A 15834-nucleotide genomic window follows, 5' to 3' on the forward strand; every position below is an offset into this window, starting at 1 on the left:
ATTTCTTAAACTCTTTTAATTGTTTCTTAAGGACTCTTTGGTTCTCATTGATCAAATGGAAGAGTTCATCATAGGAAGGAAAATTCTTATTGGATTCATCACTTACATCGGTATTCATACTTTTGGTCATAAGGCACTTATGGGATGGCTTGCGAGATGACTTGTGTGATGATGACCTTGAGGAAGAGCTTCTCTTGGAGGAGTGAATGGTGATGCTTTTATCACTTGAGCTTAAATCTTCATCATCACTCACCCATCTTCCTATGCTTGCGAATACTTTGGCTCTTCCCCTTGTCTCTCTCTTATTCTTGATCCTTTTCTTCTCCTTCTTAATATGATCAATTGTTTTGACCAAGTCCTTCATGGAGATTGGGAGATCAATTTTGGCATCGATCTTCTTGATGTTCTTCTCCACTTGTGAGATGAGCTTGATGACTTTGGGATCCATCTCTTCATCACTTGAGGTGCTTTACTCATCTTCTTCATAGATCTTGTCATATTCATCTTCATCTTCATCATCTTCAAGCTTGACTTTTGCTCTTGTCTCCTCATCCTTGCCTTCATATGTTGAGATTTAGCTTGCTTGCTTGTGAGAGAAAGATTCTTGGTGTTGGATGAGGAAGAAACTTTCACCTCCATATTCATTGTCATCTCATGGGAGGTGATCTTGCCAAGTACTTGACTTAGAGTTATCTTTTTGTGGTCATTGTTATCGTAGATGATAGAGACGATCAACTTGTACTTTGAAAGAAAAGCTTGAAATATTCTTTTCATCACTTGATCATCTTCAATTGGTACCAAACTTAATATATTGATCTCATTGACAAAAATATTCAAACGTGAATACATGTCATTAGCACTTTCATGGAGTAGTTGCTTGATACCATTAAGCTTAGTAACGAGCACATGATATTTCTTATTGTACACATCCTTTGTGCCTTCATATATTTTAATGAGACTATTCTAAATATCATGTGCATTAGTGAGAGAATAAATACGATTGAATGCATCAACACATATAGATGATAAAAGGATACTCTTTGCCAATGCCATTTAATTGTCTCTCCTTGTTGGTGATGTGAGGTTTCATCTCTTCCTCGGTGACTCTCCAAATATATAAGTCTCTAGCTTGCAAATAACAAGACATTACAATTTTAAAACGTGAAAAATTTGTGTCATCGAAAAGTGGAGTACTATGGGAATCCATCCCAACCCCGTATGTCACAACTCTAGTATTTTAAGCCTATCAAGAGCACGAGGCTCTGATACCAATTGTAGGGATCGGTGACGTCCTAAGAGGGGATTAAATTAGGACACTTAAAACTATTTTAGCTCCAAATAACACAAGATAAACCTATATAAATTTCTATCAAAATATGCTTTAAGTTTATCTAATGTGTCTACTCTACCGATCAAAGTGCTTGCAACCTATCTAAGAAGGTAAATTGCAAGTAAGTAAATGTAGAAACGTAAATAAGGTAGAGAGAGCAAACTCGGCACAATAACTTTTCCCGTAGTATCGATGGCATGAATACCACTCCTAGTCCACGTTGAAGCTCCACAAAGGATATGCTCCCGGTCGGCACCCAATCACGGCCTTTGAGCCACCGAGTCACAAAGAAAAAGCCTCAATCCGGATGAGCCACCAAGATAAGGTCTCACCACTAGCCTCTCTTCCAGTTCCTCGCCGCCGTGATCACTTCGGAGCTTGAGCCACAAAGGCAAGGGTCTCCTCGTCCCTGCACAATTGCATTGCCGCCGCTCCACACCAAATCGGAGGGTCAACAAGCTTGCCGTCAAGTCACCAAGACTCTAATACACCGACGTACCAAGAGGTACACTGTTGGATCACTCGTTGATCCACTCTCTAGACAGCAATCACCTAGCAACTCACTCTCAAGACCTATAAGTACTAATCACTCATTAATCTTGTGCATAATCGCCTTGGATGATCACTTGAAGCACTTTAGTAGCTTGGATGTCTTCTCAGGGATATATGAACTTCTCTAGACTCCAGCATACTCAAATGACTGAGTGGAGGGGTATTTATAGCCTCAAACTCGTGCACTAGCTGTTAACCCAACGACTCTAAAAAGCTGTTAACACCGAATAATACGGTGAGAACAGTAATACTAACACCGGGTCATCCGGTGAGTACACTCTCACAAACTAGCCGTTGGAACCCCAATTAAGCCTCTGTGAACACCGGATTATCCTATGATGACTCACTGAACATCGAACAAATGCACCGGATTATTCTATGTGTATATGTTCATTTTGGTGCTCCATGAAAATAATAGTCCGGTGTATTCATTTTGTGAACACCGGATCATCCGGGGAGTGTAGCAGAAGAAACTAGCCGTTGAAACCCACTCAAAATCATCTGTGAATAGCGGATTATCCTGTGTAGCACCAGACTAATTTTTATGTGAGCACCGGACTATCCGGTCAGACAAATTTCAGCAGAACAATGTTATGTATTTTGGGTATAACTTTTCACTTCGAACTCCGATTCTGATGATCTTGGGCTCTATGGAAAGCTTGTGAAGAGATCTACAAGATTATATAGAAATCTATCCTATTTTATCACATCAAAATTCATGAAACAAGTCCAATTCATTCCTCTCTTTGTTTCGGCTTCGGTAACTTCTCTTTTGTTGCATCCATGAGACCTACTAAAGCATATACTTAACAAACATGTTAGTCTGATTGACTATATTATCATTAATCACCAAAATCATAATCATGACCTAATGTAGCTATTTTCACTACAATCTCTCCTTTTTTGGTGATTGATAGCAACACAACTAAAGCAAGTGACAAATAACAAATGATTCCAAATGTAAAGATTATAAATGAGCACAAAATCTTACCATATTGCTTGAATGCATGTTCTTACCACTTAGTCTCTCTTTGTTGTGGCTCCTCCTTTCTCCATTGCCACTTTCTCCCTTGATTTGACGTAAGCAAGAGCTTATCCCCATTTGTTAACCTTCATGTATCTTGCACTTGCTACAATTTTTTCTCATTGTTCATCTTGTATTTCTTGCTTTGGTTGTCAAACTTCTCCCTTTTTATCAATAATCTTCCAAAAAAGACTATATACACATGTTGAAGTTAAAGGGAAAAACATTAGAGCACATGGGAGAGAACTTCACAAATCATGATCCAATTAAAAATTATACCTATTATAATAATACTAATTGTAGGAATCTCACTACAAAAGAATGATACCAATTGAAAGCTATGAAAGCACATGGATCATAATTCATGAAACTCACATAATATAGTCTAAGCTCCCCTTATATATGTGCATACATATGATGAGAAAGAAACAGATACACAACTAGACAATATGTAAAGATATAAAGTTTAAGATATATTATGCATGGATGTAGCTTAAATGAACAAATATTTGATAATGATACCAATTGAAGCGTTTAAGCATTGCATACCTCCAGGGACATGTTGATTGCTCCATGAGACTGCAAGAGATACAACTTGCAAAACATGTTACTCCCTCCGTTTCGTAATGTTTGTCCACACCCACCATTACGTACAAACCAAGGAATACTGAAATCGAGTGAAAAAATACATAGAGATGACCATGCTACCCCTAATTAATGCAAGGATGAGAGCAAATAACTCATCAGCATTGGAGTAAATGCATGCATGCACTCAAGGGCATAACAGGAAAATGGACCATAAAGCACCCTTGGTTACCGCAATGGACAAATAATTTGAGACAAATACTCCCGAGGCCATAGACAAACATTGCGAAACAGAGGGAGTAGTCTCATTGACTATGTTGTCATTAATCATTAAAATCATAATAGGGTCATTTTCACTACACTCGCACATGCCTAGGATTTTTCTAGCCTGTGTTCATCTCTATCTGATGGTATTAACAAGGAATGAAGTTACATGCTTAACAACCAACCCTAGTTTACTTCACAACCCTATGCCATGTTATAAATAACAGATCATAATATGACCCATCACTTATAACTGATGCGGAGAGACCCGTCACCTATGACCAGGTCATAAGTAACGGGTGTAGTTATAACCCGTCACCTATATCATAAGTGATGGGTAGTATTATAACCCGTCACCTACATCAGTGACGTGTCTATGCCCAGTCTCGGCCTGAGGCTATACAAGTGACTGGTCGTATAATGACCCGTCACTAAATCTTGTCACCTTTGTCTATTTTTCATGTAGTGAAAAAGAAATGACTAGATTGATAGGATAAGTGTCATACTATTAAGAGAGGTTGATGTGCATTTATTTGAGATATCAAAAGTGCTACAATTGCTCAAACTTGCATTTAATCTAGAATGAGGAATTTAGTTTGAAAAGAATCAAAGAAAAACTGCCTTATGTGTGTTCTGTGTCATGGCCGTATGACCGCCAGTAGTAACCGGTTTGACCACCAACAATGGTCGGTCTGACCGTTGTATAGACAAGGTAGTTTCTTTCAGGTTCGAGGTGTGGCGATCTGACCGGCGGGCATGGCCGTTCTGACCGCTGCATAAACATGTTAGATTTGTAGAAGGACTTCAGTCCTAGTCTGATCGCGGTGTGTTTCGGCCTGACCACCAAGGAACAAAGAGGTTCAGACTTTCTGCTATGTCTGGCAGTCTGACCATCGAAAGTGGGCGGTCTAACTGCCAGGGAATATAGATTTTTGGTACTGTATTCTAGGCTTGTTGTCTGATCGAGACAAGTGGCAGTCTGACAGCCAGACTGATGTAAGAGTCATCATTACACCTTTTATAGCTGCTGTATTGGCGGCGGTCTGACCGCCAGGTAAACTGTGTTCTAACCCCAGATGCGCAGAGTTATCAAATCTTGGGCAACAGCCACATTTCGAGTTGTGGGCTATAAATAGACCCCTTGTTGGTTTAAAGGGGTAGGCAAGCACATCATTTCTAAACTCTTGAGCACTTGCCCTCCTCCTCTCCCTCTCTTGGCTTAGTGGTTGCACATTTGAGAGTGTGAGAGCATCTAGTGCATTGTATTGTAGCGGTTGAGCTTTGTGGCACTAGTGATCTTTCAAGCAAGTGTCGTCAACTTTTTACTCTTGAAGGTTGCCGCATTCTAGATAGCTTGGAGGTGATTGCATCGTTGAGTCTTTCAAAGACGTTTGTGAAGGAACTACAATGGTAATTGTGAAAGACTTTGAGCATGCCTTGCCGAAGTGGTAAATTTCTATTCTGGTGAAATTGAGGTATTGAGTAGTTTAATGCTCTATTCCGGTTTAAGATCAAGTTGCTCAATGTGAGTCATTTCTTGATTTGAGAATTGCATACTTGATAGAGAATCGGTTAGAAGCTTGAGCTCACCTCAACGTGGATTAGGGTTGATAAGCAAATCACCAATACCACGGGATAAATTTTGGATGTCATCTCTTGTGCTATTTATATTCATACAATTTAACTTATATAATTTATTTTCTTAGAATATACATTGTTACATGTCATCCTAGGATTGCAAATTTTGACATAGTTCTTAGTTGCTACATATTGCTCTAGTAATCTCTAGTTAAATTCCGTAAGTTTTATTGATCGCTAAGCAATTAGTTTTAAACCATCTATTCATTCTCCTCTAATCGGTATCCTAGATCCTACACCATGACCCTTTCAGTGAAAAAGAGATTTTTAATATCACAAGCAGCAATGAAATTAATATGAGAAGTTGCAGTGATCACTGTGAGGGAGGTCTAAAAATGCATACGATTGCTCCATTGTCTCATCCCTTTTCTTTGTTGTGTGTTCAGGTGGGCTTAATTTTGTTCAGCTATGTTCTATGCACGAATAAGTTTTGGATGTCCTCCTGCCAATATCACAATGAATTTATAGCTGTTCCAGTGGTGAGCATTGGTTTGTATTATATGGTTCATAAATTTTTGTCAATGATTAGCTGGTTTGGCATCAATGTAACTCTCATTGTTTTTAGTGAGGAGAACATCTGAATTATATGGTTCATACATAGAAAATATAAGGAACACGTACATGACAACTAAACTTATGAGAAATCACACAAGCAGCCTTTTTATTTTGCTGAGAAAAACATTTATTTACTTTAAACTATATCGATATAATTACCATGGTGGTGCTTACAAATAAAATGGTTGGTAGGTTTCATTAATTTGCCACTAGAATATGCGGTACAAGAAAGACAATCTAATACAACAAAAAAATACAATGTTGTACCGTGAAGTGTTTAAGAACCTAAATGGCATTGATCTGATGTCTCATCTCCGGAGATATTATGAATAACTGGTTAGTACATGCCTTTGTTCTTTCTTCACAAGGTTTTGATCATAGTTAGAAAAGAAAAGAAAAAAAAAAGGACGGGCCGCGGCGTGGCAAATGGTGCGCCATTTTCTAGTTTGTCTCTAAACTAATAACACAAACTGATTTAGCCACCAAGCTCACATGTTCCATTCCATTTGTGCTGCGTTATCATGGGCCAAGTGAACTATGTGGGTCTCTTCTGAACACAGTTCCAAATATTTCTTGTGTTTCCTAGCTGATGGACAAAACATTTACGCTTTAAACAGTTAATGCCTGTGAATGTTCATTCTTAATTTCTTCGGAAGCATTTCTTTCAAATACGATTCAATGATTCTCGATAGGAAAGCAGTAATAAACAAATGAGAAAGCATAAAGTCGGTGGCAAATCAATGCCTAGCCTCTTATCCAGAAAAAAATCAACAAAAAATAAATGAATGTAAGTTCTTCCGAAGAATTTACCTTTAAACTGTTTTTGCATTGTACTGCTTGTGTTCTTTTAGGCCATTCTGTATTTCCTGATTCTTAATTAACTAACACTAGACTGGTTGAAAGGATATTTAACTATGTAAAAAAGAACTTACTGCTAAACTTATTGAAGTGGGCATTGGTTGTATTTGTAGAAATACAATGAGTATGAATCTGTACAACATAAGCCTCAAGCCCTCATTTACCAAATTTTTTCAGTAGGCCCTTATAATTGTAGTATCTCATTATCGTTTGTTTATAATAACAATGTTCGACTACACTAGTTCACATATACAACTTAAGTTCTTAGTCAGTGTAACAACAGTGAAACTAACCTTAATTTGAATATTGCTCGATATGAAAATACACGACTAATTTTTCTGTGTTATTGTATGTATGCAGGTTGGAAGTGGTGAGGATTAAGAGCTCGTCTGGGATGGCCGAGGCTACCGGCTTGGCACTGCGCTTGACCGGTAGCGGGCATCATGAGACTAGTAGCAGCAAGGGGACATAGATTAAGGGGATGTTCTAGATGCGGTCAAGGTAGCTTTTGAAGTCTTTAATGAATGCATGGTTCAGGTTAATCATGTTTTTAGTGGAACATGGTACAAAGTACCTTTTGAAGTTTGTGATGATTTCATGTATGGTAAGATATAGACATGCTTATATTTTGCACTTGTGAAGTTGACTAGTGTAGTCTATATTTTTGTGAAAGATTATGTGACTTACTACAAGGAAATGGTCCAAATGTTCAGATGGTTGCTCTTATAGAATGTGTGATGATATAGAGAGAACTATATAAAAATTTCTTTATTTCATCATAGACAAGCAGCGGTTGGAGGAATTTTAGTGACGAAACACGAGCCAATAATGATGTTTAACCTCACATTACATAATAAATAAAATATCACCGAGTAGTCTCTCTTACATGATAATAATATAATCATCATAAAATGTAAGACGTTTCATGAAGATTTCGTGGACTTCATCACTAAGTATATTCTATGATGCTGATTCTGTGATGAAGAGCGTGACATGAAAAATACGTCATTATTATTATTCTATGACAAAAATATTATTATACCGTGATAATAATATATCATCATTGATAGTCAGATTTCTTGTAATATGTGCTCTCACATAAAAATAATAATAACATATTCTCTCTCACAGACAATGTAGATAAACTGGCGGCTAGACTGGCCGACGCTGTTGCTCGCTCTGCAACAACAGAAAGGGATGTGTGCGGTGTCAGGTGGCCGTACGTTTACTCTAAGAATGTCACAAAGAGTATTGGTGTTAAAGCAAGAAACGAGTTTGGACTGCGTATCATATCGAATGACCGAGGCGTATGCAACAAAAACGAGAAGCCTATTGATATGTACGGCAACGGACATCATTGGTAGGGGAGGACATATGTGTAGCTACACCGAACTTGGACTCTATAGCTCGATGTCACGTAGATGATGGGACGTAAACCAGAACAAAATTTATTCAATTGACATAGCAAAGACAAACAACAATAATTGTGTGCGAAGCAGAATCTAAATGAAATAGAGCAAATAGATGATGATAATGCCCAAACAAATAAAATATTGTTGTAGTAGACCCATGTGTAAATTATGTCTATCAAGGATCAAGAATTTATGAAAAATTAGGACGACACAACGATGCATGCACAGTTAAATGATACTAGCCACGCAATTAAGGAGGCTACCACGCAAGTACAAGTATATTACAACTATTTATACCCATGTTGTGATCTTGTTGACATTGCTACATACAACATACCGGATAACCTATTCATACAAGGAGCTCGACTTAAATAATTTCGAATACGAGATTTTTCTCAATATTCCCGTAAGAATTGTTCTTTCTCACGTGTGTGTTTTCCATAAAACTCTTGGGTTCAATAGTGAGGGTACTACACAATGCTGTAATTGGATTCCATGCAAGTGTTCCATAAGAGGAGCATGCATTTTCATATTTCAATTTCAATGCTCCAAACGGTGCAAATCTCCATGGGAGCATTTTCAATGTTCTATATTTACTCTCTTCAGTCATAAATTCTTGATGCTTTGATCAAGATGCGATCAAATTTTTAAAATTCTGACCGTCAATAGCTTTCAAAATATTTAGTTTAGAAAGATAAAATCAAATATGTAAATTTGTCTTGAAAAATACTATATTTTAATAAAAAATAGTGATCAAAGGTGCACGTCAAAAACTGTAAAAAATAAAAAAAACATCATGCATTTTTTACCGGAGGAAGTAAATGGCACTGAAGCATCAGTATCACCAAAAAAAAAAGAAGCAGAAATCGAATGTCACATGTTGTAGAATTGCACAGGGTTTCAATATTAGAGACATGACACTATCTCTATGTACGAAACAACCCTTGTTGAAGAAAAATCATAATGATCAATGTGCTCTAAAATTCCCATAAATGGCTACAATCCGAAGGCGCCTAAGTTCAATTTGTACGCTTGAATCAATGAAGACTGAGAATGAAACAATATATCCCGCATGACAGAGAAGAACCACAGAGGCGCCAGAGAAGGGTGCGTTTGGTTGGAGAGAAATGTTGGATGAGATAAAATCATCCTTATTTTTTAAGATGCGATGATTTAATTTTCTATTTGTTTGGTTGAGTAGAATAATCTAATTTATTGTTTGATTAGTAGGATTAGAGTGGACAAAATGTATCGATTTTTATTTAGTTGTATGAATGAGATAGGTTGAGTCAGATGTGATGACTTTTATGGACTTAGGGCATATTTGGTTGGTAACTAAGCATGCCACGGTTAAGGTGAGGCATGAACCACGATTATGACATGGCTAATTCCCTGGAGAATTTAGCTTGTTTGGTTGGTTATCAAAAATTACCTAACTTGTGGCAAATTGAATAAGGCCAGTGTTTGGATTATTACAGCAAGACTTGCTACAAGTTTGACAAAAGTTTATAACCATTGTTTGGTTGTGACAAAACTTTGATACAATCACCCCTAGGTATGAAGTGGTGAGGTTACCTAACTGTCTCACAATCTCCACACGTGGACTCCAGGCCAGTGTTAACAAGCTAGGATCAACCACCACTGTGCTCACATCTAGCAATATCATGGATGAAAATTCTTTCAGTAATCCAAACAAAATTATTTACCCCTTCTTTTTCTTCCTTGTGTCTAAATGGCCATATCACTTAATTATGTCACAATATTTAAATGGCTACAATTCAAACCATGGTATTTTCAACATGTATTTTTAAACATATAAATATCAACGGCAGTTACCATTCAAGTCATGGTAACAATAGTTACAACTCGGGTATGGACAACAGAACTAAAGTAAACGGAATTATAACACCCGAAAGCTATGGTAAAAGTATTTACGACCTGTAGCAATCTATAGGATTTGCACCATAGTATCGTTCCAGCACCAGCTAGATCTTACCTATTAGAACTTTAGAAGATGGCGCTTGTAATATTTGCATCATATCTATTACATAATATACTTTAATTTTGTGAGATCGATATGATCTCTATGAGAAGAATCAAGCTGTTGTACAGGCAAAACAATGGAGAAACAACGGAGCGTTGCTGTATCATAACGAGAGCTTGATAGCCATTACTATACTTTACATAGCAGGAGCATGATGCAGCTGCTCTTACATTGATCATAAAAGTGGATGGATATATTAGTACTACTACTACCCAAAAGCATGCACTAGTTGTTTGCTACCAAGATCATAAATTTACAAGGTTCTGATATCAGCTGGTTAGTATATCCACTCTGTGAAACAACAAAAGAGGTCAGCAAAAGACCTAAGAGCAAGCAACACAACTAATCAGTGGCTGTCATCCCAACCGCATAAGAACTGGTACACCCAGGTCTCCAAAGTTGTGTCAGTGGCTGCTGGTAGAAAACCGCGCAAACCTTCATTCACAGGAAGCGCTAAGTACTGACCAATATTGATCTTATCATTAGTGGCAATGTTCAGTGCCTCTATCCTCTTCCAGAATGGTGCCTCTATCAGCAGGTTGCAACATTGGGATGCAGGAGGGGGGGGGGGGTAACAAGGGCCTTCTCGATTTCCTTCATTGTGGTGCACATTTCTTCAATGGCATTAGTGAAACGACTCTTAGGCTTTGGCTGCTTCTTAGTTGAAGACTTTTTACCTCTCTGATGCTACATGCTAAGTATATATCTAACATGAAATAAAAAAAGTTGAAATATAGGATTTAGTAACTTTGGAGGTTTAGACTTTTAAGTCAGAGCATGTAAATAAAATGTTTTACATAGATCAATCCCATAATGTCACAAGGACAAGACCTAATTTTGCCACATAAGTACATAAGCAAAATGTGCTAACTAACTATCAATGTTTGCATTACCCATTTCTTGATTAGTCTCTAACGCAGATGCTCTAACTTTATCTTCCCACATAGTTTGTGCTAGCTGATCTCTTTTAAGTACCCAGTCCCGGTTCTCATGCGGTATGTCACAATAGATCCTATTACTCCTTGGCAGGGCTCTATACCAAGATGCATCAGCATAACCATACTCATCATCACCATTCTCTAGTATCCAATTGTGAAGCGCACAGCATGCAACCACAATCTTCACTTGTGTTTTCAAAGGGAAATTTGATTGACTTGTTAGGATATTAAACCTATTCTTCAGGGTGCCAAATGCTCGTTCAATTGTTGTCCTAAGTGAGGAGTGTCGATGATCGAACAACTCCTTGTAATCTTCTGATTCTTCAGCATCTTTATATTCTTTAAGGTGATAACGAACACCACAATATGGTGATAGTATCCCAGGTCTTGCTGCATATCTAGCATCAGCTAGGAAGAATTTTCCTACAATATGAACATGCCCCCTAAGATTAGTGGTCAACTAATGTGATGTTTAATGTTATCACAACTTGAGGTCATACCTTCTTGTATTTTTAGGCCATTGGGATGACTTAAGGTGTCTTGAAGCACATGTGAATCATGGGCTAATCCCTCCCACCCAGCAAGGACATATATGAATCGCAAGTCAAAATCAATAGCTGTAAGAACATTTTGACTTGAAATAGACTTTCTACCCCTAAACATGTCTTGCATATGTACAAGGACATATGCTGGTACATGAGTACCATCCAAGGCTCCTATGCGTCCCTAAGAGAACATAAATATTGTTTCAATTAGATGAATATGCATCCACGCATATGCTTGAAAGCCTAGCACAAGGAATGCGGTGAGTTTACTTCAAAGTAAGGGTGGAATCTTCTAGGGATGCTTATGATCTTTAGATGTGTTTCAGTGGTTCTAATGTATATGAGTTCTTTAGCCAGTATACCAAGTGCATCCATAAAATCATTCATATATCTACTAACAATCTCACCCGATCGAATAAACTCAAAACCAATAGCTCTATTAGACCATTTTTATCCCACTACATACATGAACATTGCAACATTTTCTTTCACTGTGACATGAAAGGTGTCACTCAAATGACCTTGTGATCTGAGATGACCACAAAGCCTGTGAAAAATGTCTTTCCGCATGCGCTGCTCGGAAATACAATGGGCTTCAGTACCATTATACAAATGATTTAGCCGTGTCTCTCGTTACACATCTCTATCCAGCAAGGGACCATATGCTAACCCTCTTTTGCTTTCTCTTTCGTATATTAATCAAATACGAGTAACTGGCTAGACATAAAATAACAGCAGCAAGCAATATTTTTCTCGACATGAGTAGTGATAATAGTAATTGAAGAAATATTGCAAGTGTAACTACCTCCTTTGGTCCATCTAAGTAACAGGATGGATTTTACCTTAGAGCCACAGCAATTTGGACAACACGAGATAGAAATTAGATGCAACGATGACGACAATCACATGAAAAAACCCTGTCCATATGTCCTTGGTGATTAGAAGGGGAAATGGAGAAAGAATCACCTGAGAAGATGTATGCACATTACTTGGTTGGGGCAGGGCAGGGGGTCGATTGGCTGTGCACTACGAGCACTATTCGAGCACAGTGCTAATGGAGGAGCAGACCTGGAGCTGGATTTGGACGAGAGGGAGAGCTACCCACACCAAGATTTAGAGTAGATCTGAAGCCCTATCCTATGTCCTGCCCCACTCGATCTCCTCGCCAGCTGGACTCCCAGATTCACTCGAGGAGCAGCAAGTTGTTCTAGAGTAGCAGTACGCGGTGAGTCGTGCCTCACTCGATCTCTCAATCAGATTTGGGGGAGAGGGAGACCTAGATTTAGGGGGGGGGGGGGAGAGGAGAGTATGAGAGTGGATTTGGTGGAGGGGGAGAGTGAGAGAGTGTATGTTGGATATGGGAAGATGAGGTAAGCTACGTTATAGACACGTTCTTTAGACTCCCAGAATCAGCTTGAGAGAGGCAAAGAAAAGAGCCACATTGAAGTTTTCGCACGGCTTTGCAGATCCCCTTCACACCAATATTTTTTGGGACGGTGACGTTAGCGCGTTTCTCCCTCCGCGCACGTGCGTGGCCAAGCAGTGGCGCTAGATTTCAGTGCCACGACCGCGGCAAAAATTTCTTTTGTAAAACTAAAGATTGGTGCCTAACTTTTTAATCTGTGGATGATTTGCACAGGATTTGAGGGATTAAGGCTCTTGCGCCGAGTACTTTTGGATCCCTTGTGCTGCCATTCTCATTGGAGAACTCAATTTGTAAGTACGAACAAGCTAGTCGTGTGGTTCTTGATTGTGACTTATGCCTAGGGTTCTTGAAATCTGCATTTGTGATCTCCTTTTTCTTTGGCATGTTTCGGACAGATCTCGATGACTTATTCTTGAAAGCACTTCACTGGAAAACCTTCCATTCGTCAGTGAGACCATGTGTCCAAATCTAGAATAGATGCAACTTGATGAACAATTGCAAGTTGATTTATGTGCTGTACAAATATGTGTCCAAGCTCGTTGCAGATTTGACCATTTCTGGAGTATTTCTTGTTAGGATTTTACTGCTATGTGTGACAAATATCGGTTCATTCTACACTCGGCAAGTGTGCAAAACAGGTAAAAGATCACTCCATCGCTAGTCCCTGAAACCAGCGGCAACGGAGGGGGTCCGCGGCGGCGGCGACGACGCCGGTCCTGCTGTTGAGTCGAAGTGAGAGGAGAGAGAGTAAAATAACGTGGGGGCCTGGTCTTTTGACCGGATCAGCTCATTCGGTATCCGAGAGAATATTCCTTTTGATTGAATAATCCGCCCGCTCGGATTATTTGGTTTTTGGCGCAGCAGGTCAAGCTAATATTTGGTTAAGGACTAAACCGGATCAGTGCTAAATTTTAGTTATTAAAATAGAATTTACTTTAAGACTAAATTAAAATTTAGTCGATCAAAAATTTTAGTAGATGATTGGCCACTTAAGATTTACCTTAAAACGGTATAGAAAAATTTCGGCCGGCTAAATTTTTTTAAGATATAATTAAATTTTAACCTCGAATTAAATAAAAACCAAAATTTCTAAACACAACCAAAATTTAACTTGCCTCCCTTTAACCTGAACCAAACAGCCCGCTGATCTATTAACTAAATTTTAGCCTCTAACGAAATAAAAACCAAAATTTCTGAACACAACCAAAATTTTACTTAGCTCCCTTTAACGCGAACCAAACAGCCCGCTGATCCATTAAATCTGGATGTAGCGATCCCATTCACCCTGTACCATGAACAAAGACACCTCAAATTCAAATATCCACAAGTAGCAGTGGACCAGGTTGGATTAGCCCCGCGGGGAACCATTAATGGCGGGCCTACTGGCTGATCTGGTCATGAAAACAACACAAAAGAGACGAAACTGAGTAGATGCGGAGGAAGTTTAGGACATGTTTTATAGAGTTCTCTTATATAATTTTTTTTAAGAAAGTGATTTTATGATTAAAAGTGATTTTAATTGTTTTTTAAATAAATTGTATAAAGAAAGTGTTTTAAGGGAAAAATGAAGTAAGAGAAATTGATTTTTTCAGTTCTGGTATCTAGTTCGTCTCAAGAACTTTCTAACAGAATTATTTTAAAAATTAAAAACTAATATTTAGCATAACTTACACTAATTTCATCATAAAAAATGGTGGAATAGCTTTGCCAAACATGCACTTAGGCTGTGTTTGTTTCTGCTTCTGAAACTGCTTCTGCTACTGGCAGAAGCCAGAAGCCAGAAGCCAGAACAAACGAGGTTTTGGAGAAGTGGCTTCTGGAGAAATCAGAAGCCTGTTTCTGAGGAAAATGAACTAAAGCTGAGAAGCTCGCTGAGATGTGCTTCTCTGAGAAGCTATGTGCTGAGAAGCCAAAAATTTATTGCAGAAGCCAACAACCTATTTTCAAAAGCAGCTTTTCAGAAAAACCAAAAGCACTGCTTTTCAGAGAAGCTCAAAAACAGAAGCTCAAACAAACACGGCCTTAATCTATCCACCAAACCTGCCGCCTCTCGCCGGTTCGCAGTCTCCGAGGCGGGGATTCAAACCGCGCGTGCGTGCTTCCGTGCGCGGACGACGGATTCCCTTCAGCTGCACGGTGGTTTGGTGGTTGTGGTTCCCTGTCCCCAGCGGCTGGTGTGCGCGGTTGTTGTTCTCCTCGGGCCGGGGTATCCGGTGCCCTCGCCGTTTCGGCGCGGCCTCCGATGCCGCGGAAGCGTAGTACAGCGTACTGCACGGTTGCGATGTTTGTCGTCATCCCTCCTCCCGGTCACTCGCGTCGCGTGAGGCACACGCATGAGCGTCACCGTGTTCCACGAAACGAGTCGATGCGTGCGCGCGCGGTGTACCAGTCTAAGGCCAGCCGACTGAGATGGGTTGCGCATATTCTTCGGCCCATATCCGAATGGCAACGATCCCAGGCATGGAAATCCTTGGTCCAATAAAATATGTACAGCCCATAAAGTCGAGAGCCCTTGTTGGTTCAAAGGTCATGGTAATACTAGCCCATCAGGTTAACTTCATTACCGAGAAGCTACTAGTATGCGTATCCAAAAAATAAAAACAAGCAGACTAATATGTGAAAAATGTTGCATCGAAAACGCAGAACATCTGTTTTAGATCGCA

The sequence above is a fragment of the Phragmites australis genome, chromosome 3 (assembly GCF_958298935.1).
Source record: "Phragmites australis chromosome 3, lpPhrAust1.1, whole genome shotgun sequence".
NCBI classification, from domain to species: Eukaryota; Viridiplantae; Streptophyta; class Magnoliopsida; order Poales; family Poaceae; genus Phragmites; species Phragmites australis.